At 37.3% G+C, this 21,929-nt stretch overlaps 1 protein-coding gene and 1 long non-coding RNA gene across 4 annotated transcripts in view; one reads left to right on the top strand and one right to left on the bottom strand.

The window, feature by feature from the left end:
• Positions 1–21,929, top strand: part of GABBR2 (gamma-aminobutyric acid type B receptor subunit 2) — a 553,394-nt gene that overhangs the window by 39,105 nt on the left and 492,360 nt on the right. The window lies entirely within an intron of this gene.
• Positions 3,803–21,929, bottom strand: part of LOC140134098 (uncharacterized) — a 38,337-nt gene continuing 20,210 nt past the window's right edge. Inside the window, exons 3-5 of the long non-coding RNA XR_011856089.1 lie at positions 6,726–6,788; positions 5,896–5,966; positions 3,803–5,751 (exon numbers count right to left, since the gene is read on the bottom strand). This is a non-coding gene — a long non-coding RNA (uncharacterized lncRNA). The remainder of the gene's footprint in view (positions 5,752–5,895; positions 5,967–6,725; positions 6,789–21,929) is intronic.

A 21,929-nucleotide genomic window follows, 5' to 3' on the forward strand; every position in this document is an offset into this window, starting at 1 on the left:
TTGTAAATAAGTATAAATAATTCAACAAATGGTTTTACCTTAGCACAATTTTGGGCTTTTTTTATGAAATCAATAAACATTACCACAGCATTCTAGTAAAACCCTCCAAAACATAACTAGATGACTACACAAAACAACATATAGTATACACTATTACTTTTAAATGCAATAACTCAAAACATTGTTGTCTTGAAAAGCTTCTAATGTCATGTATTCAGAAACATACAACCATGTAATATACATAAGATTTAGATCGGCATATAAAACTTTTCTAATGATTGTTGGCTTTCCATACTACATGCATCAATGTAACATAATGTTCTATAAAAAGAAAATACTGAAATCATCTTAGAAATACATTTCACTTCAAATAGCGAGTAAATGCCACAATTTCAAAGCACCAAGAACGCTACAAGAATGTAATAACACAAAACACGTTGCAGAAAATAAAGTACACAATTAATGTTCAAACAAGACAAATGTGGCTGGCAGCTGCATCATTGTCCATGTGTATAACAAAAGAACGGACACAATGTAAAATTATGCGTCAGTGCTATTATACACCAAGGCCGAACGCAGTGCATAAATTATGACCAATTTGTGTTTGAAGAGAGTGTGGACAAAAGGACTTAAATTATTTATTTGCATATGAAGGTAACTAGCTGTCATCATGATGTTGAACATACAGTGTAGCTGTTATTCTATCTTATAACTGTGCTTACATCTAACACTGCATTAACTATGAATATATGTCTACAAGGTTATAAAAATTTGTATTGGTTCCTTACTCCACTCCAAACATACCAAAGGTCATCAAGGTTTTAAGATTCATTTCACTCAGATCTTCAAAATAGTGAACAACGTGAAAATCATACTGTAGGCTATAACACCTTCTCTTTAAAACTACATGTAATTCTCCTGGTCTGATATAAAGATTCACAGGAAAATAGTATTCAAAACTAACATTTGTGTTAGGCCTTTCAGATGCTTAATGGATTTTTGTGCTCCCTTCTCGCTCCAGCTAATTTTTTACACGATAAGCTGTAACAGCCTGGATATTAGAGGATCAAAAGCCACATGGCGCAGGTCATAGGGAAAATGTCCTATTAAAAGTTTATTACACTCACCAGGTATATATATAAGAGGCTCTTTGAATAAAGCATTGCACAGCTAGCATACTCAGCCCAACCCTGGGTTCTGTATACAATTGGCTTCTCCAGGGGCAAAGTCAGTGTGCTGCAACATATTTAGAAAGTGCTTGGAGTCCCAAAATACATTTTACAGGGGCAAGTAATGGAATGCTACTTCTATACACAATTAAGTATTTTACACTAGGTAAAATGATGCAGGCTTTCCAATTCCAAGAATATGAAGCCTGTATTGTACTGGCTTTGAGAAGCACTTTTATTTGGAATACAAGTAATTAGAGAAAAGTTTAATGACCATGTTCAGAGGGATCTGTAGTATTCAGTTTAATATATGCAATATATTTGAATATATGTACTTTGGGACATATTTATCAGATAGAGCAGTAATATGCAGTATAGCATAAGTATTATAGTTATATATATATATATATATATATTTACTTATATATATGTTATATATATATATATATATATATATATATATGTTATATATATATATATATATATATATATATATATGTTATATATATATATATATATATATATATATATATATATATATATATATATATATAACATTGCCCCAACATCAGTCTGGCACATTTCTATGTTTCTAGGCTTGGAACCTTATTACCACGTCTGAACTTTACAAAAGGAGCTGGCAGCCCAAAAGGAGCCTGTCACCGCACTAACTCCTCTCACCCCCCAAGCTCACACAAAGTACCTGCTTCTGTGGAGAAGACCTGGAGGACTTTTTAGCATATTTCTAGTTTGAAGCATAAGAAAAATCATCTTTTATTCTTTTTGTATGATGCAGTCAGGTAACCCCACCTCTGGCAGTCAGATAACCTCGTCTCCATTCGCTATAGAATGAAATCACAATTAGAGGGCAGGTCTGGGATACCAAATTCATTGAGTGGGCAGAGCAAGCTGACTGCAGAAGGCAGGGTTACCTGACTGCAGGAGGTGGGGTTACCTGAATGCTTAACTGCATTGTACAAAAGAATAAAAGATGATTTTTCATTCATGCTGCAACCTAGAAATATTCTAAAATATAGAAATACAGAAATACATATTACAGAAGAAGGTACTATTTGTGGGCTTGAATGGTTCGTGTGGTGAGGTTTCCTATAATTTATCAGCAGTTTCCAGGTGTTCAGTGTCAGTTTGGGACACAATAACAGAGAATGGATCAGCACGTCACCTTTATAAATACACTTTAATAATAACCTGGAAGGAAATAATAATTCTACATGAGAAATAGCGGCTCCTGACAACAGCCAATATATGAAATGTATAGAAAAAAAGCTGAGAAAAAAAGAGTGTTCATTTTATTAATCTGTGAAATCTGTTTGAAATCATTTCCTGAATATAGTTTCAAATGTACAAAAACTAAAGGCGAAAGATGATGAGCTCTGGGAATGGAGCGCTCCCTTCCGAAAGAGAGTGAGCGAGTAAGACAGGAGAAGGAACACAGGGAATGAAAAACAAGCACAGATTCAAGTGGTGGGGAAATGGTGAAGATGAAAATATCCAGTATTTAGTTCTCACCTTATGAATGTAGATAGATATGTGGCGATGCACAGGATAGAGAATTATCTGTGAGCCATCAGTGATTAGCAATCTACCCAGCATAGGAGTTTAAGAAAGTATGGCGAGAAATATACAAGATGCAATTCGGACAGATATATTACATGACTGACAATCAGAAGCATTATTCAATATTTTATTATATACTTAACACAACACATTTCTGCTAAGAACATTTATCAAGAGGCCAGAGCATCTTGATAAGTCGGGCAGATGCCGGGGGGTAGAAGGAACATCATACACTTGTGGGCTCAGCTGATAGATGTATGATAAAAGAGCCCCATTGTATTACAAATATATAAAAAATTAGTAGCCAAGACTGGACACCTGCCTCTCTAAAATTAAAGTCTTCCAACCTCAGTTCTTAACAAGTAATATATAATATACATGTATCTATTTTGAATATTTCAAAGTGCATTATTGTAACAATATTCAAAGCTTCACTACAAGTAGAGGGCTTTACTTGGCCTAATTTGGGAAGGGATGAGAAAGCTGGAAATTTCTCTTTGCTGCTGTATATTATGTTTCATGTATTGTATCTTGATAGATTAACAGTGAGCTGTAACCTGCTATTGCAGGTTCTGTAGCATTGGTAGCTATAGCAACAGTCTAAATTTGCTCCTATACAGCTAAGATGAATTCTTTACATCATTTAACTAATTCACATCTCTCTGGAATTGAAGACCTGGATTTCATGTAATGGTAGATTCTAGTCTTTATCTTAACATAATGGACCTGTGTTAAATCCTACCACTACTTCCATGAAGTCTCCTTATAAGTGGTATTTTACTATTCTGTTCAACATGTTTTGCATTAAGCCTTTTGTCACATCATCTAAATATGACAGAAGCATAATGTGTGTAATGCAAGTGTTCAAATGTGTACATGGTCTTCCTTTATCTTCTAGCCTGGGTGTTCCTATCATATAGCCATTATGATATGTTTGAATAACATCAGTGTGATCACTGTACTCGATTGGAGCCAGAATGGCTGCTGCTACAAGATGATGAAAGAAAAGCCACTTTCTTTTTTTTCTGGCTTGGTATCAAATGTGTCATGTCCTCACCAAAACTAGAAATTTGGATTCACACAGGCTATTATAATACAATAGACTACAATACCTTTTCACCAATTGAATCATTGTTTAACAGTTGAATTGTCACCTGTCCTACTATAAGGCGCCTAATGGGTTGTATGGAGAAAATTAGAGGTTTACTATTTAGCTATGGCAGCTATGGCGGCCATAAAATGACATAGTCGATTCCATCCCTTACAGTACAGTCTTTCATGTCCTGCTGTTTGTAATGTTTTCTTTCACTGTTATAATTAAACAAAATAAGGTGTTTGTGGAGCAGGGAAAAAGTGTAATTATTATGCTTTTACTTCATTGTAAGCAGCATATCAAAGCGAATGTTCAATCAAAGCATCAGTAAAGAGGTTTGAGAATATTTTCTATAGAGTATAGGAGGCTATTCACTACAACAGTGCTGGATTTGTGTGATCTTCCTTGTTTTCTTCCATGTCCATTAAAAGCATTTGGATTTTGGTTTGGTTTCTTAGAGTCTTAGTTTAGATAATCTAGGCATATCATGTCATAAATTTTATCTGTAACATCAGATAATACAGATGGTGGAACAATCCTGGAAGAGAAGAGGTTTCCTTGAAAACATTGCTCAGTCTCTCTTTAATTTATGATCTGTATTTGCTCTCAATGAGTTGAATTGTTATCAGGTTGAATGCTGATACAGCTACTATATATCCTTATAGCTTTTGGTATCACAGTTGTCACATGTACTGAGCCTTCTAGATGTGTCTGTGGACATGATCAGTACCTAACTGTATAGCATTAAATTACAATTCATTATAAACTGATTGGAGTCTTAAATGTTATAGAAGATGTTAGCTGTGACCTCCACTTGCCTAGAAACACACTGATTTATGACAGCTGAAGAAGAGAGATGCTGATGTGACTACACATGCAGTCCGAAAGTCAGGGTGAGGTTTATTCACTTTGAAGCACCATTAGCCTTATCTTGCTTCATTGTGTTAATACAATCCTAGGTGGACTTTTCTTACTAGATGCCTGTAGGCCTCAATGTTACTATACGGGTGCTCCAATCTTTAACGTACCTTTATCTAATGAGGACATGGAGCCACATTTATTTGAGTGGCACAGCAGGTTTTTTTTTATATTTTTGAAACTAGTCTTCTGCAACCAGTAGTAATATATACTATATATATTTTAGTAGTTATTATGTTCTCAATTTACAGTATAATAGAACTGGTGTTAGGGAAATATCCCCATCTCTGATGTGATGTGTGGGTCCAAATTATTGTATAGTACAAGCTGCTCGGTGACCACTCACTCAGACCTTCACACGTTTGAGAGAATTCCAATTTATTTAGGTAGCAGACAGTTTATAGGTTCTGGGGACAAAGGAACCTACTGAGCATGTCCACGTTCCAATAGCCTTCAACAGGAGGTATCAGTGTAAAATGATCTGTGTACACGGGGGGATGGTACTAAGCATAGGGGTCTTTTCTATCAATAGAGCCAAAGAAAAAGGCACATAGAGGTAAAACACAATAGAAAATGGATTCTATTCCCTCACACTGGGTATTACTCAATGTTTTCAAATATATGGGATTATTTATACCGTGTAACCATGCAGTTACATTTTTGTTTCTGGTGGAGCTGTATTTTACATTTTTTGGTGTTGTATAACAATTGTTAAGTAGCTTTAATCATCCAATTTGTGGTAGGATGGGAAAACAGCAAGTCTGCCCTTGCAATATGATAATGGTGACGAGTTTATTATGGATTAAGAAAAGTTTTTACAAATAAATAATGTATTTGTTTTTCTGCAGACGTAACTTATTTTTTGGTCAATGTACCCATATGGTAGCTTAGTGTTTTAGGAGAGTGGTTGCAATTTCAGTAGTACCATTTCAGGGTACATATGACCTGGTGATTATTTTGCAAGCGGCCAGAGGATCACTTGTTCAAGCCAATCTGTAAGAAAAGAAGTTTAAACAATTAATAAAGTTTGTTTTAATAAAATCAATGAATTAAATAAAGGAATAATCCCCTAAACTCCAGCATTCCCTATACATATATAATAAAGTACAAAATAAACAAAATCAGAAAGAAACTCACATATTTGGTATTGCCATGTCCGTAGTAATCTGCACTAAATCAGAAACATTATTGGACTTGCTAGCTGAATACTGTAAAATAAACAAAAAAAATTCCCAAAACTGTAAATTTTTCATGAAAATTCCTTCACAAAAATGTTCCAAAAAGTGATCGAAAAAAGTTATGTGGTAACACTGAAAACAACAACTCATCTCATATGAAATAAACCCTAAACTAGCTCTTTCAACCAAAAAATACTGACCTTATGCCCCTGAAAAGATGGCATTCGTAAAACAAATGAGATTTTTTCTATTGTTGGTTTTTATTCTATAAAATTGTAAAAGTATAAAAAAATATATACCGTATATACTCAAGTATAAGCTGACCCAAGTATAAGCCGAGGTACCTAATTTTAACCAAAAAAATAAAAATACTGACTCGAGTATAAGCCGATGGTAGGAAATGCATTGGTCCCAGCCTGTCCCCACTATACAGCCAGCCAGTGCATGCCCCCCAGTATATAGCCAGAAGCCCCTTGTCCCCAGTATATAGCCTGCAGCCTCTGACCCCCAGTATACAGCCTGCAGCCCCTGCCCCCCAGTATACAGCCTGCAGCCCCCTGTCCCCCGTATACAGCCTGCCGCGCGGTATCCCTAGTATGCAGCCTGCAGCCCCCTGACCCTACTATACAGCCTGCAGCCTACTGTCCCTAGTATGCAGCCTGCAGCCCCATGTCCCCCAGTATACAGCCTGCAGCCCCCTGACCCTAGTATACAGCCTGTAATCCCCTGTCCCAAGTATAGAGCCCCTCACCGATGCCTAGCCTATAAGAAAAAAAAATGTGTACCCACCATCCAACGCCCCCTTCCCCTGGCAGGTCCTTTTCTAGCCATTGATGTTCCGGCTCCAGCTCCCTGGATAGTAAAAAGAATTCATCAAATAAAGTGAAAGTCCCCTAAACACCAACATTCCCTTTACATACCTAAAAAAGTACAAAAAACACTAAATCATGAAAAAAACCCACATATTTGGTATTGCCGCGTCCGTAACAATCTGCACAATAAATCATTAACATTATTGGATCCGCTTGTTGAAGGCTGTAAAAACAAAACCCGAAAAACTTTCCAAAAATGTAAATTTGTCATAAAATCCATTCACAAAAATGTTCCAAAAAGTGATTTAAAAAGTTATGTGCGTCAAAATGGTACCACTTAAAAAAAGGACAACTCGATAGGTAAAAAATAAGCTCTATACCAGCTTTTTCAACCAAATATATAAAAGTTGACAAGTCTCCGAAAACAAGGCGATTCAAAAATAAATGAGATTTTGTCTATAATATGTTCTCTTCAGTAAAATTGTAAAAATATATAAAACACTATATAAATGAAGTATCACCGTAATCGTAGTGATCCATAGAATTAAGATAATATGTAATTTTTATGATACGGTGTACGGCCCCCAAGAAAGACAAGAAGAAAAGAAACTAGAATTTACGATTTTCTCTCCCTACATACATTTAAGAGTTAATAAAATCTCATCAATAAGCTAATGACCAACTAAAATAAAGTATTTGTAAAGTTCATCTAATGTCGCTAAAAATAATCCCTTATTTTTCCAAATTGCCAACAAAATAAAGATTGTATAGGCCTTATAAAGAGACAATACAGAATCTGCTCTGAATGGCACAGCTCCCCCTCAATGCCCTGGCGTGTGCCCATACAGCAGGTTACCACCACATATGGGGTATTGGGACACTCAGGAGAGATTGGGTATCAAAGTTTGTGTATCGTTTTGTTATTTTACCCACTGAAAATTTGTACATTTTTTTTAAAAAAACACATTAATTTAGCCAAAAAAATGAAAAATTTCAAAATTGCACACAATTTTGTTATATATCCTGTAAAACAATTAAAGGGTTAACAAACTTCATGAAAGTTGTTTTACATACTTTAAGGTGTGTAGATTCTATAATGGGGGTTTTACTTTTATGGGGTTTTATTTTTATTTAGGCCTCTTGAAGTGAATTGAAACCTGAGCAGGTCCCTCAATAGCATAATTTTGTGTTTTTTATTAAAATGTGAAAAATCGCCCCTAAAGTTCAAAGTCCCATAACATCTTACAAAAATGAGAGGATGCAAAAAAAAACCATAGAGACTTAAGCAGACCTTCGCTTCATGTTAGTTATCAAGTTTTTTTGCTGTTATAATTATGTACGGAAAAATGAGAACATTTTAAATTTAGAAAATCAAGAACTTTTCCAAATTTTCACCAAATATCCATTTTTTCATAAAGAAACGCAAAACATACCACCAAAATTTTTCAACTAACATGACGTACAAAATCACTTGGATATGTTAAAGGGTTCCGAAGTTATAACGACTTAAAGTTTTTGTGTTGTGTTGTGATTTTGTGTGTTTTATGAAAATGAGAAAAATCGCACCTTAAGTTCTTATAACATCCTACAAAAATGAGAGCATACAAAAAAAAAACATGTTAACATAAAGCAGACATTCGGTAAATGTTAGTTATCAAGTTATTTTGGTGTTATGACTATGTGTCAAAAAATTTTGGAATTGAAAAAATCGAGAATTTTTACAAATTTTTGCCCATCTGATTTTTCATAAATAAATGCAACATTCCACCCAAAGTTTTGAACTAGCATGAAGTATACAATTTGTCACAAGAAATCATTCTCAAAAAAACCTGAATATGTTAAAGCGTTCCAAAGTTATATCCGCTTATAGTGAAACATGTCATATTTGAAGAAAATTGCCCGTTCCAGGAAAATGCAAAATAGCTGCATCCTTAAAGAGAACTTTTCACCACATTTTCTCCTATACAAGTGACAGGTTCTTATAGAGCCCTATTAACTAACCTACACCGTTCTTTTAGCGAAAAATAGTTTCCCTTACATCCACATAAATGTATTTTATTTTATATTCCCTGATATCAGAGAAGGCTTGTTCTGCTTGGTCAGCCCCTCCCATCTACTCCTCGCTATTGTGTCTCTTCTTAGCATGTCATGTGAGCAGGGTGACATCATCACAGGCTCTTTAGCCTCCTGAAATTTGCAAACTAAGGGCTAACGTTGGGTGCATTGATGTGCCAATAAAAGAGAGGAGATAAAAGCACAAGAGATTCAAGTGCAATCTACTGGGAGGGAGATATAAATGAAAGAGTGACTCTCACCTTGTCTAGTAGGAAATAGAGCATGTCATAAATTAATTGAAGAAGAGGAGCTGCTGCTGACGGGACTTCGGTCTGAACATCTAGCGGTGACGGACTTGGCGGTGTAGTGAAGGTCCACGAGGTATTGTCCCCTTCTGGTAGGCACTGCTGCACTCAGTGAATGGATCGGACTCTTGTATCCATAAAATAATTTTAATATAAAGGTAAAACACAACGCGTTTCGGCTCCGGCTGGAGCCTTCGTCAGGTGAAATATTAGAATTGTATGTAACTTTTCACCTGACGAAGGCTCCAGCCCGGAGCCGAAACGTGTTGTGTTTTACCTTTATATTAAAATTATTTTATGGATATAAGAGTCCGATCAATTCACTGAGTGCAGCGGCACCTACCAGAATGGGACAATTCCATGTGGATCTTCACTGAAATTAGCAAACTGTACACCACACATATATCTCATCACATGAAATCACAGCAGCCTCCATGGACTTCTACTCTTCTCCATCCTTCTTGGATTTCTACTTCTCCCCATCCTCCATGGAGGCATGCTTTAATTTCATGTGATCAGATACATACAGTGCCTACAAGTAGTATTCAACCCCCAGCAGATTTAGCAGGTTTGATAAGAAGCAAATAAGTTAGAGCCTTCAAACTTCAAACAAGAACAGGATTTATTAACAGATGCATAAATCTTACAAACCAAAAAGTTATGTTGCTTAGTTAAATTTTAATAAATTTTAAACATAAAAGTAGGGGTCAATTATTATTCAACCCCTAGGTTTAATATTTTGTGGAATAACCCTTGTTTGCAATTACAGCTAATAATCGTCTTTTATAAGACCTGATCAGGCCGGCGCAGGTCTCTGGAGTTATCTTGGCCCACTCCTCCATGCAGATCTTCTCCAAGTTATCTGGGTTCTTTGGGTGTCACATGTGGACTTTAATCTTGAGCTCCTTCCACAAGTTTTCAATTGGGTTAAGGCCAGGAAACTGACTAGGCCACTGCAACACCTCGATTTTTTTCCCTCTTGAACCAGGCCTTGGTTTTCTTGGCTGTGTGCTTTGGGTCGTTGTCTTGTTGGAAGATGAAATGACGACTCATCGTAAGATCCTTGATGGAGGAGCGGAGGTTCTCCAAGTAGGCCTTGCTATCCATCTTCCCATGGATGCGGTCCAGATGGCCAGGCCCCTTGGCTGAGAAGCAGCCCCACAGCATGATGCTGCCACCACCATGCTTGACTGTAGGGATGGTATTCTTGGGGTCGTATGCAGTGCCATCCAGTCTCCAAACGTCACATGTGCGGTTGGCACCAAAGATCTAGATCTCGGTCTCATCAGACCAGAGAACCTTGAACCAGTCTGTCTCAGAGTCCTTCAAGTGCTCATGAGCAAACTGTAAACGAGCCTAATGACGCTTTGAAAGTAAAGGTACCTTACGTGCTCGTCTGGAACGGAGACCATTGCGGTGGAGTACGTTAAATATGGTATTGACTAAAACCAATGTCCCCACTGCCATGAGATCTTCCCGGAGCTCCTTCCTTGTTGTCCTTGGGTTAGCCTTGACTCTTCGGACAAGCCTGGCCTCAGCACCGGAGGAAACTTTCAAAGGCTGTCCAGGCCGTGGAAGGCTAACAGTAGTTCCATAAGCCTTCCACTTCCGCATGATGCTCCCAACAGTGGAGACAGGTAGGCCCAACTCCTTGGAAAGGGTTTTGTACCCCTTGCCAGCCTTGTGACCCTCCACGATCTTGTCTCTAATGGCCTTGGAATGCTCCTTTGTCTTTCCCATGTTGACCATGTATGAGTGCTGTTCACAAGTTTGGGGAGGGTCTTAAATAGTCAGAAAAGGCTGGAAAAACAGATAATTAATCCAAACATGTGAAGCTCACTGTTCTTTGTGCCTGAACTACTTCTTAATACTAGGGGAACCAAACAGAATTCTGGTGGTTTGAGGGGTTGAATAATAATTGACCCATACTTTTATGTTTAAAATTTATTAAAATTTAACAGAGCAACATAACTTTTTGGTTTATAAGATTTATGCATCTGTTAATAAATCCTTCTCTTGTTTGAAGTTTGAAGGCTCTAACTTATTTGCTTCTTATCAAACCTGCTAAATCTGCAGGGGGTTGAATACTACTTGTAGGCACTGTACATGAGATAGATGTTGCAAATGTTACAGGACCTCAGAAGAGCTTATCCTGATCACATGACTCTAAGTCATAATGTAACAGAGCTCTCCATACAGCAGAATATCATGGCCTTTCAATCAGGAACAAGTGTTGAAAAGAAAAAAGGTACAATAGCTCACATTAAGAATATTTTTTTCAACTGCAAATGTTTTCCCTTGTCCATGTGAACGGTGCCAAGGATCCATGGTTGAAGGCTGTGTTGGAAAAAGCCAGTAAATGGAAAAGTTGAGTAGAAGATCCAGCACTCATAAATTAAATATGATCCTTTATTTTAGTTTAGTTTTAAAATATCTTGAGGCATAAAATTGTGGACTGTAAAATACAAAGCCTGTATACATTTTAAAAAGAGGTGAGATGACCGAATCGTGATTAAGGAGGCAGGGCAATGGAAGTAAAATTTATTTTACAGGACTCATACAGGACAAGTTTACAAACTTATTTTTGATACACTGCAGCCATGGAAAGCAATGCTTTTTAATGATGGTTTTTGACCCCTTAATGACCGCCGTATCGGCTTTTTACGGCGGTCATTAAGGGTACTTCTTTTGACGCGACGCCTTTCTACAGCAGCGCGTCAGAAGAAGATTTCTGGACATCGGGTCCTGCATGTGCCGGTGTCGGGCTGTGATATCACAGCCCAGACCCGGCACTAACACCCGGGATCGGAAAATCTCTGATCCCGGGTGTTTAACCCCTTACACGCCGCGGTCAAGCATGACCGCGGCGTGTAAGTGTCCATGCCGTGGATCAGACCCCCCCGGTGTGCTTACCGGGGGATCCGATCCCTCCTGCCTCAGCCCCGGGTTGCGCCGAGTGACCCGAGGCTTCCGGCTCCTCTCTGTGCCGGGTTCCGCCTCCTGGCAGGACCTGGCTGTATGTAACTGAGAATGTTAGTACAAAATTGATTAATCCTCCGCCTCTATGTTCATCCACTCCACATTTAGGAAAAAAAGATGCAGTACCTTTCCAACCAGAGATTTTTGGTACTCACGGGGACAGTCCTTAGTCCATACCCAATGTCCTCAGCGTTGCATGCCTAGGGCCTGAAAAATCCTCATACAGGGTACGGTAGCTCGGCACGGCGTCCCTCCTGGGGATTCTCAAGGTAGCTCGTAGCTTCTGTGCTACTCCTAATTGTTCCCACCCGGAACTTGTTCCTCCACTACTCGTTCCACTTTCTTTGTTCCTTCTTCTAATTACTATTCGATTTGGGAAGAGAAAGGAAAAAAACGATGGTGCAGTACTTTTTTGATCGTTAAAATTGTTTTAATGGTAATACTCACAAGAGTAAAGATTAAAAAGGCCTTATGGATAAAACAAACACGCTCGGTATACCGCCCTGCAACGCTGAGGACATTGGGTATGGACTAAGGACTGTCCCCGTGAGTACCAAAAATCTCTGGTTGGAAAGGTACTGCATCTTTTTTCCTAAATGTGGAGTGGATGAACGTAGAGGCGGAGGATTAATCAATTTTGTACTAACATTTACTGGTTATTTTTTTGGATCTTTTTAACCTGTATCCTCCTTGCGCCGTTTTTTTCCATTCTTTTTTTGCGAGTAAGGGTAAACTGAATATCGTTCTTCTATTTGTAACTGAGAATGCTCAGCATGCTCAGTTACTTACAGTGTAAGGGCTTGAACAAGAAATCGGATGATCGCTTGTTCAAGCCAAGAAGTAGAAAATGTAAAAAAGTTTAAAAAAAAAGATTTAGTCATTTTAGAAAATAATTAAATAAATAAATAAAATAAAAGTCCCATAATCTCCCCAGTTACACATAAAATGCAAATAAAGTATATAAAACACAAAAACACGTACATATTTGGTATCACCGCGTCTGTATCAATGTGTACAATAAATCTAAATCAATATTGAACCCGCTCGGTGAACGACGTAAAAAAAAACTCTTGATGAAAAAATTTTTCATCAAACACCATCACTAAAAATGTTCTAAAAAGTGATAAAAAAAGTTACATTCCCTAATATGATACGACTGAAAAGAACAACTCTTTTTGCAAAAAATAAGCCCTCAACCAGATCTGACAACAGAAAAATACAGAAGTTATGGCCCTAAAAAGTTGTCAATAGTAAAAACAATGCGATTTTCTCCAATATTGATTTTGCTCAGGAAAATTGAGCAAAGATGAGAAAAACTATATAAATGAGGTATCACCGCAGTCTTAGTGAACCAGAGAATAAAGATAAATTATTTTTTTTACATTACGGTGAGTAGGGGAAAAAAACATGCTAAAAATCCAAAATAAAAATTGATGATTTTGTTTGTGTCCCCCTTGAAATAGTTAATAAAATCTCATGAATAAGCTATAGACCCCCAAAATGAATTATCTATACATTGTATCTCATTCTGTAAATAATAAGACATCATATGTTTGCATTACCAAAAAAAAAACAAATTTATAGGTCGTACAACGTGACAATACAAATCTGCTGTGAAGGGCGCCTCCATTTATCCTATGCCCGGCTGTGCGCCCATACAGCAGGACACCACCACATATGGGGTATCAGTACACTCGGGAGGAATTGGGCATCAAACGTTGAAGTGCATTTCATAATTTAATTTATTCTGAAACTGTCAGTTTTGGCCTAAATGAATGTATTTTGCCAAAATATGTGAAAGTTTCTAAATCGCAGGTCCATATTGTTTTAATCCATGTGAAACACTTAAAGGGTTAATAGACTTAATAGAAGTTGTTTTACACACGTTAAGGGGTTACATTTCTATAGTGGGGTAATTTATGGGGTTTTACTATTATTTGGGCCTTTCAAAGTCACTTTGAATGTGAGTTTTGGCAATTTTCATGAAAATGAGAAAAATGGCACCTAAAGTTCTGCGCCTCATAACATCCTAGAAAAATAAGAGGACACATAAAATATTGTCTCAACATAAAGCAGACATTCCTTAAATGTTAATTTTCAAGCTTTTTGGGTAGTTTTATTTTCTGTCTGGAAAGCAGAACATTTCAAACTTGGAAAATGAAGAATTTTTACAAACTTTTGCCAAATTTTCACTTTTTTTCAGAACGAAACGCAAAAATTATCACTTAAATTTTGCAACTAACATGAAGTACAATGCGCACGAGAAAACAGTCTCAAAAGCAGTTATAACCAATTATCGTGAGACATGTCAGATTTGAAAAATCGAGTCTGGTCATTAAGCTGAAAACTAGTGTCGGTGATAAGGGGTTAAAGAAGTCTTTATTTTGGATGGGTTGATTTGCATGATAGGTTCTCTCTAAGGGGTTATAAGAATAGCTTATCATTTTAATATTTTTATATCTGTAGATTAGTGCACAGCATGCTCTGGGAAAAACACAAACCTTCCAAGGTCATGCATGGATTTTGTTGTGTTAGTATTTCAACATTTAATATGCCTTTCATCAGAGCTGCTTATTTATGGCTACTTACATTGAATTTAATGGAGTTTAGTAGGACTGGGAGCAGTAGGCTAACATGTATTGTAGATATAACCAAAGATTCCTTACCATAAATTGGAGCTCTGTAGCTTCTGTATAAAATGGGTCGAATTTAAAATGCATACTGCTCAAATTTTCTGTTATATGAATATGTATGGAGTAAAAAGTAATCAGAAGCTACAGGGTTCAGCCCAAGAGTTTTTGGGTCAGATGTATAACAGCTGTGGAACACTAGTTTTGGTTTTGCACCTAAATTAGGCATATTGTTGCACCTGAATTATCATAAGCTAAAACTGTCTGTTATGAGTTGAGTTCATTTGTCTTATTTTGTTGAGTCCCAACAAAATAGGCACAATTCCTGGTTCCTACAAGTTCCACTCTATTTCTTACCCTTAACACAGCATTAAAGTGACATTCCCAGCAGAACCCAGGAGTCTGATCAGCTGCACCCCAGTGATCCTCCTCATCAATGGCTTCTATCTTCTCCTAGAGGGCATCCCCCAGTGCTGATCTTCTGGTGCTCTCCTGTAATTCTGTGCAGTAATCCTCCTTAGACATTAGTGTGGTCATCCTACTACATGGGGACACTTCTCTGTACTGTCTCTCGCCCTCTCCATGCTTTTCTATCCTGCTTTGAGCGGCTGCAGAATATTTGTAAACAGAAGCTCATGAACTATGAACAGATTCTGCATGTAGTGTAAACACTGGCTGAACTCTGGTGCTGTAATATACAGGTGATACACTATGCTACAGAAGAACCCAGTGTTTTGCTTCTCAGTCCACTCCACGTTCGGATTGGAGTATTTTTGCACCAAAATTGCAACGTACTCAAAAGTCGCTAATGATGAAGCATTAGTAGGTGCAGTAAAATATATGCATTAATAGGATAAGTGAGGAAAACATGTTTAATTTTGATGTGCCGTTAGTTTGGTCTTTACTCACGAAACTGGCGCAATAGTACATTGACATAGAAAAAGTTGCTAGAAGAACAACAAAATCAAGTGATACATCTGGTCTATTATCTTCTATCCAATAACAAATAGACCCAATTTAATTGACCGCTGCTTAAAAACAGGTGATCAGCAGGGTTGATGGGTTTCAGAACCTCACTGATCCCATATTGACAATTTATGCAAAGAAAAGGTAATGATTAAAACTTTACTGTAATCCCAATAATCCTGCATCAAGTATTTTCATTGCTCAGAAAAGTTCTCATGGGCACAACTCTTTTGGGAAATGGAATTGATTGTTTTAGGTTTGGCCTTTTCAAACATCTAACAACCATCTGGTGTTGCTGGAGAGGTTGTGGTCAGGCATATGTTAACCCTGCAGTAACCACAGCCAGTGAAACATCCATGACGTCATTCATTACCCCTGAGATAGCAGTATTCCCAAGTAGTATTCAAGAGCACTAGTATTGTGGTGATCTGAGATGTTATTGCAATGCTTTTTGTAGGTTACAAAGTGATACTACATTTTCTGCAGTGATATGTGTACACTGCAGATTTATATACATATCGTATAATAGTAATACGTTTTACACCATTTGTGTATTTGCAGAAAAATGTGCAAATTTTCCACCCCCTAGCAAAGTTTCTTGCGACTGATTTTAGCCTGATGTATATTTAGAATTCAGATATGGCTGCATAAAACAGTCACAATGCTGGTGTCAATTGTGGTTAAAAATTTTGGTACAACAAGTAAACTCCACTCCCGAGCGGGCGTAAGAAAAAGTTTAGAAGGGAATTTGCGTCTCAAAACCTGGGTGACAAGAAGACAGGCATAAAAGTCCAGGCTAAAGACCCCCAGTTCCAACCTTAACTTTTTTTTACATGGCATTGGCAAAACATACTCTACAGAGCAGGATACATCTTGAAATATAGAACAGGACATTATATTTCTGTATGAATTCAACAAACAGCAACTATATGCCTCAGACTTTTGCAAAACAATAAGTTAGACATATGCAGGAACCTTTGTTCTCTCCATCGTATTTAATGAGAAAGGTAGAAAGAAATCAGCTCTTTAATTTAATGACAAGTAACATCACAGATTTCAGCTTCAAGGACTACTCAAGGAGTCACCTAATGGTGGTGGAGTTGGTATATTGGACTTGGAAAGTGTTGTATGATTCTAGCTCCTATAACATGCACAATTTCAATACCGGGTTTTTCATTTGAATTCATGACTTTTTTGATGCTCTTTTGGAATATAACAAATTTTGCTAAATAACTTTAACCAACTAATGACCCATGACATGCTATTCTGTCATGGCGTTATTAAGGAAATATTGGGAGAGCTCACGGGCAGAGTTTTCTCCATATAACATGAGTGCTGGATAAGTCAGCTTGTCCCACAAAAAAATTACACCTCCTACACATCTCCGTAAAAAAAATAATTTGGAATAAAAGATATAATTTTTTAAAAAGATGTTAAAATGTATACTGTATTTTTTGGACTATAAGGCGCACCGGATTGTAAGGCGCACCATCAATAAATGTCTTCTAATACATTTAGGTTCATATATAAGGTGCACCAGATTATAAGGCGCACCTGATTATAAGGATGCTGCAGGTGGCAGAATTGTGCACAGTTCAAGGCAATTGTTGTCTGTAAGTACGGTTTATATATAAGTAGCACTGGACTATAAGGCGTACCTTTGATTTCTGAGAAAATCAAAGCATTTTTTGTGCGCCCTATAGTCTGTAAAATATGATAAAAATAAATCTAATATAAATGTAGAATCCCAATGATCATACAACCCAAAAAATAAAGGGGAGGTGTCATTTGGAATTTGCAGTGAAACTGTTGCAAATGTTTTTTTTTTCATCAATTTCAACACATTTGTATTTTATTTTAGTTTCCCAGTTCAAGGCATGGAATATTAAATACCATCATTAGGAAGCACAATTTTTTATTGCAGAAAACAAACCCTCATAAAGCTATGTACATGGAAAAATATAATTTTTATGAATTTTTTAAAGGCGTGGAGCGAAAAAGTGGAAACAAAAAACTGGGCTGTGGCTTTAAGGTGTTAAATAACATCTGCCAGAGAATAAAACACAAAAGATCACAAAAAAATCTCAAAATGTAATCTTAATACAGCCATTTTGGATTTTTGCTACAGATAGTAGTTATATAGTTTGATGCTTGTGAAGGAGGTTTTTTCTACATCAACATTAGGCTCTTATATCTGCAATAGATATTTTCTGTTTTATGTGCTCATGACCTCATGAATATTTGTGAAAGAACATTCTGATGAATAAATGTAATGATATTGTTAAGGATACGTATGTTACAAAAATAAAATAATCCTTGCAGTCAGCAAATTCAAAAGGATTTACCCCCAACATGCAAAAACAGCATTTTTCTGACAGATGTTCTTAACTGCATTACCTGAATAAGATGCTGTTGCCACGGAAGCAATTCATGTTGCTGGATGTGAGCACATACTGCAGATATATTAATTCTCTTTCCATTATTGCATGTTGAATAATGTTGAAGAAAAGTACCTACACTTGTACAATGAATTGAAGATTTTTTTACTGTTTAAATTCCAAATTGGTATTTAACTCTTTATGAAGGTTTTATGATCAAAAATACTCAACATCCCACAACCCTGTAGATCTGTGTGCTTCCCTATTTTATAAAGAAAAAATACACTAGCAGATGAAAAATTTCTGATGTTCAATTAAAAACAGGTTGGAATATTTCCGTATTCCCAGCTTTTCCCTTGTTGCTAGGAAACCAGTTATCTCACTTACACTGCTATACCATAAACAAAGCCAGGTTGCTTTGGTAACCAAGTCTGGTGAAGCAATGAACGATGATAGAAGAAAAAAAGAAAAATGATGGCTCACAGCATAGCATTCTGCACTCAAAACAGCATTGTAGTCATCTGCAATATTTTACAGTAAATATTTCATAATCTCAGGTAGTAAATACAGGATGAGAAAAGATTCCACTGGCTCAATTTAGCTGTATATCTTTATGGAGATGTCTGCCATAAGGATCCAGCCAGCCAATCTGGAATAAAAACTGAATATGCTACATTTCATACTACAGTTAATCAGACTGGCCATACACAATTGGCGTAGCATAAATTGTAATAACCAGCATCTATAAGAGACATCTATAAAGACAATATAATAATGTATATTGTTCTTTACATCAGTGAAAGATCGGCATTTTAGGACATATATAGATAAAATACAGCTCTGTGGATCATGCATTAAAACAGTATATCCCAGAAAAGACATAAATTTTCCTTTATATTATAATAAGAGTAATAGATGATATTTAGTTTGTGAAATACTGATTGCAAGAATTTAAACAGGTACAAAACAGAGTTGAATCATGCATAATAAAGTAAAGAAAATGTATCATAGTTTATGCTTGTGATACTGTGGACCAATGAATGTTTCACCCCATGGCTTCTCAATCACCTTTTCTTCTTACTCTAATCCCTTGGATACTCAATATTGATTTTATCTGGTTTCAATTTTAAGTTTACAAGACCTGTAAATCAATAATAATTATATAGACTGAGAAATTTTTATTTGTTAATAGTCCAATATGATAAAATGGTCACTTACTTTAACAAACTTTGCATAAATTAATAGAACAAATGGGTACAAGTACCTTTGTAAAATATTTGCTTTCTTTTCCACTTGTCACTTGGTTCTTGTCATCTTCACTACTTTCCTAGCTACAAGATTGAAGCTAATTAAGGGGTCAGATTACATAAAACTTCTATGGAGAAGAGATGTGGAGCAGTGAGTTTGCTTGCTGCAACTTTAAGGCCCCTTCCACACTTGCGTTGCAGATGACGTCAGTGTCTGATCAGGGTGCGATCAGGGTTTGGTCAGTGAAAAAAGCACATTTTGCATCAGAGTGCAATCAGTTTTCAGTCAGAGTTTGTTCAGTGTCTCAGTTTTTCACGCACGTTTTCAATGCAATTTCAATGCAACTTCAATGCGTTTTTCACGTGCAGAAAATGCGCGTGAAATGCACTCAGGACTGAGCTCTATCTTTTCTATGGCAATTGATGTGTGAAAAACGCATTGCACTTTGCATTGAACTTGCAAGTGTCTCAGAGTGCAATGCATTTTTGAAAAACGCACCATACAAGTCTTGCAAAAGTAGAGCATGCTGAGATTTAAACGCGCTTTAAAAAAAACGCGAGTGTGCGCGTGAAAAATAATCCAAGTCTGAAAAGAGCCATTGATTACAATGGGTCAGAGTGCAATGCAAGTTCTGCGCGTCAAAAGCGCGTGAAAAACGCAAGTGTGAAAGGGGCCTAATACAACGCAAACTCGGTGAGAAACACAGCTAAGATGAAGCTGATGGAAATGAAGTCACATAACCAGAAACGGTGTTATTCTAAATTACACACACTGGACTACTGAGTGCTGCAATGAGCCATTTTGTGTTGGACTTTGCATGTTTTTTTTAGTGCAAACTGCTCCACAGGTATTTAAGAAGTGTCTGCACCACATTTGTGAAAATTATGTCACTAGCCTCATGTCGCTCAGTGGAAGGCCTGCTTTAAGCTAGTTAGCGGGTACACACACCCTTCCTCCCAAAAAAGTAATTGTAGTCTCCAACAGCTAGAGAGACACTGGCCTAGAGCACATAACTAACAAAAGGCACAAAATATATTACAGAAATAGAAATTCACAGAAAAAAATTGGTCACTACACTATTAACAAAAAACCCAGTCCTAAAGGTTTATGAAATGTACTTGAATGAAGAAAATGTAATATGCAAACTCTGAATTTGCTGTTTCACCATCACCTGCCTGAGGCAAGTGAATCTCTGGGGAAATATCTGTCATAAGCAGAACATTTCTACATTACACCATTAAACCTGGCTGCCTATAAGCATGAATCCTAGGGCAATAAATATGCCACTATTCTAAAAACTAATTTAGGGAATTCTCCTAAAATGTTCGAAATGTGTGCATGTTTAATGCTTTACTATTGTGTCAGGATCCCACTATTAGTCATATACTATTGTATAGAAATCCTATTTTTTAACAGTAGAGTAGATTTAGGCATACATTAAACACAGAACACAGTTCAGAGCTAGAATAACCAGGGTTATCAGAGCAGTCCACATCATGAATGGCCCACCGGGAATCTGCCCACTTGCAGTCTGAGTGAAGAGATTGTTACAGTGAAGAGGCAGAGGAGAAACAATGTAACATGGTGGATTGGAAGAACAGAGAGGGTGTGCAGATAAGAATTGCTAAATTGGAAATTATGTGGACATGCACAAGTATTTTTGTTGACTAAGGTGTATATGGCGGCTCTATGCTAGCCGTTTGATTGGCAGCTAGAATACGGCCGCCACATAAGTGCATTGCACACAACGCGGGACGGTGAGCACATGTGTGTCACCCTACTGTACCATCACTGGAAAAAGGATAGAACAGGGTCCATCTTTCACTGTAAGTACAGCCTAGCAGCATGCTTCACTACGGATGGGGAAGGGGTGTGGAGTGCTCACTCCTCCAGTTGAACACATGCTACGTCCAGGTCCTGTATCTGTTTGTGTAAAAGCATCCTTGTGGTTGAATGAGGGGAATCCAGACATGTTTTTAGTTGAAGGCACTTTGATGGGTGTGGAAACCTTAAAAACAAGGACAACATGACAAGTAGGAAAAGTGACTCACATAAATGATACTGTATAAGAAATCATGTAATAAAGGACCCAAGGTGAGTCAAATGCCATTCTTACTGTATTTATAATTTGTAGAACAAACATACTTTATTATGCAAGACAGTATCACTACCCTGTATTCCACAAGTCACAAATGTTTTATTTTTTTCTTCAGCTTATTGAACATTGCTGGCCTTAGCTATATGTGGTCTACTCATAGTTCACCAACTTGCAGAGGATGTCCTACAAACCAGTCCATCTTTCTTTAAATAAATGATATCAATGTGCTCAATGTACTTATGATTAGAGATGAGCGAACATGCTCGTCCGAGCTTGATGCTCGGTCGAGCATTAGGGTACTCGAAACTGCTCGTTGCTCGGACGAATACTTCGCCCGCTCGAGAAAATGGCAGCTCCCGCCGTTTTGCTTTTTGGCGGCCAGAAACAGAGCCAATCACAAGCCAGGAGACTCTGCACTCCACCCAGCATGACGTGGTACCCTTACACGTCGATAGCAGTGGTTGGCTGGCCAGATCAGGTGACCCTGGGATAGACTAGCCGCTGCCCGCGCTGCTCGGATCA

The sequence above is a fragment of the Engystomops pustulosus genome, chromosome 5 (genome assembly GCF_040894005.1).
Source record: "Engystomops pustulosus chromosome 5, aEngPut4.maternal, whole genome shotgun sequence".
NCBI lineage: Eukaryota > Metazoa > Chordata > Amphibia > Anura > Leptodactylidae > Engystomops > Engystomops pustulosus.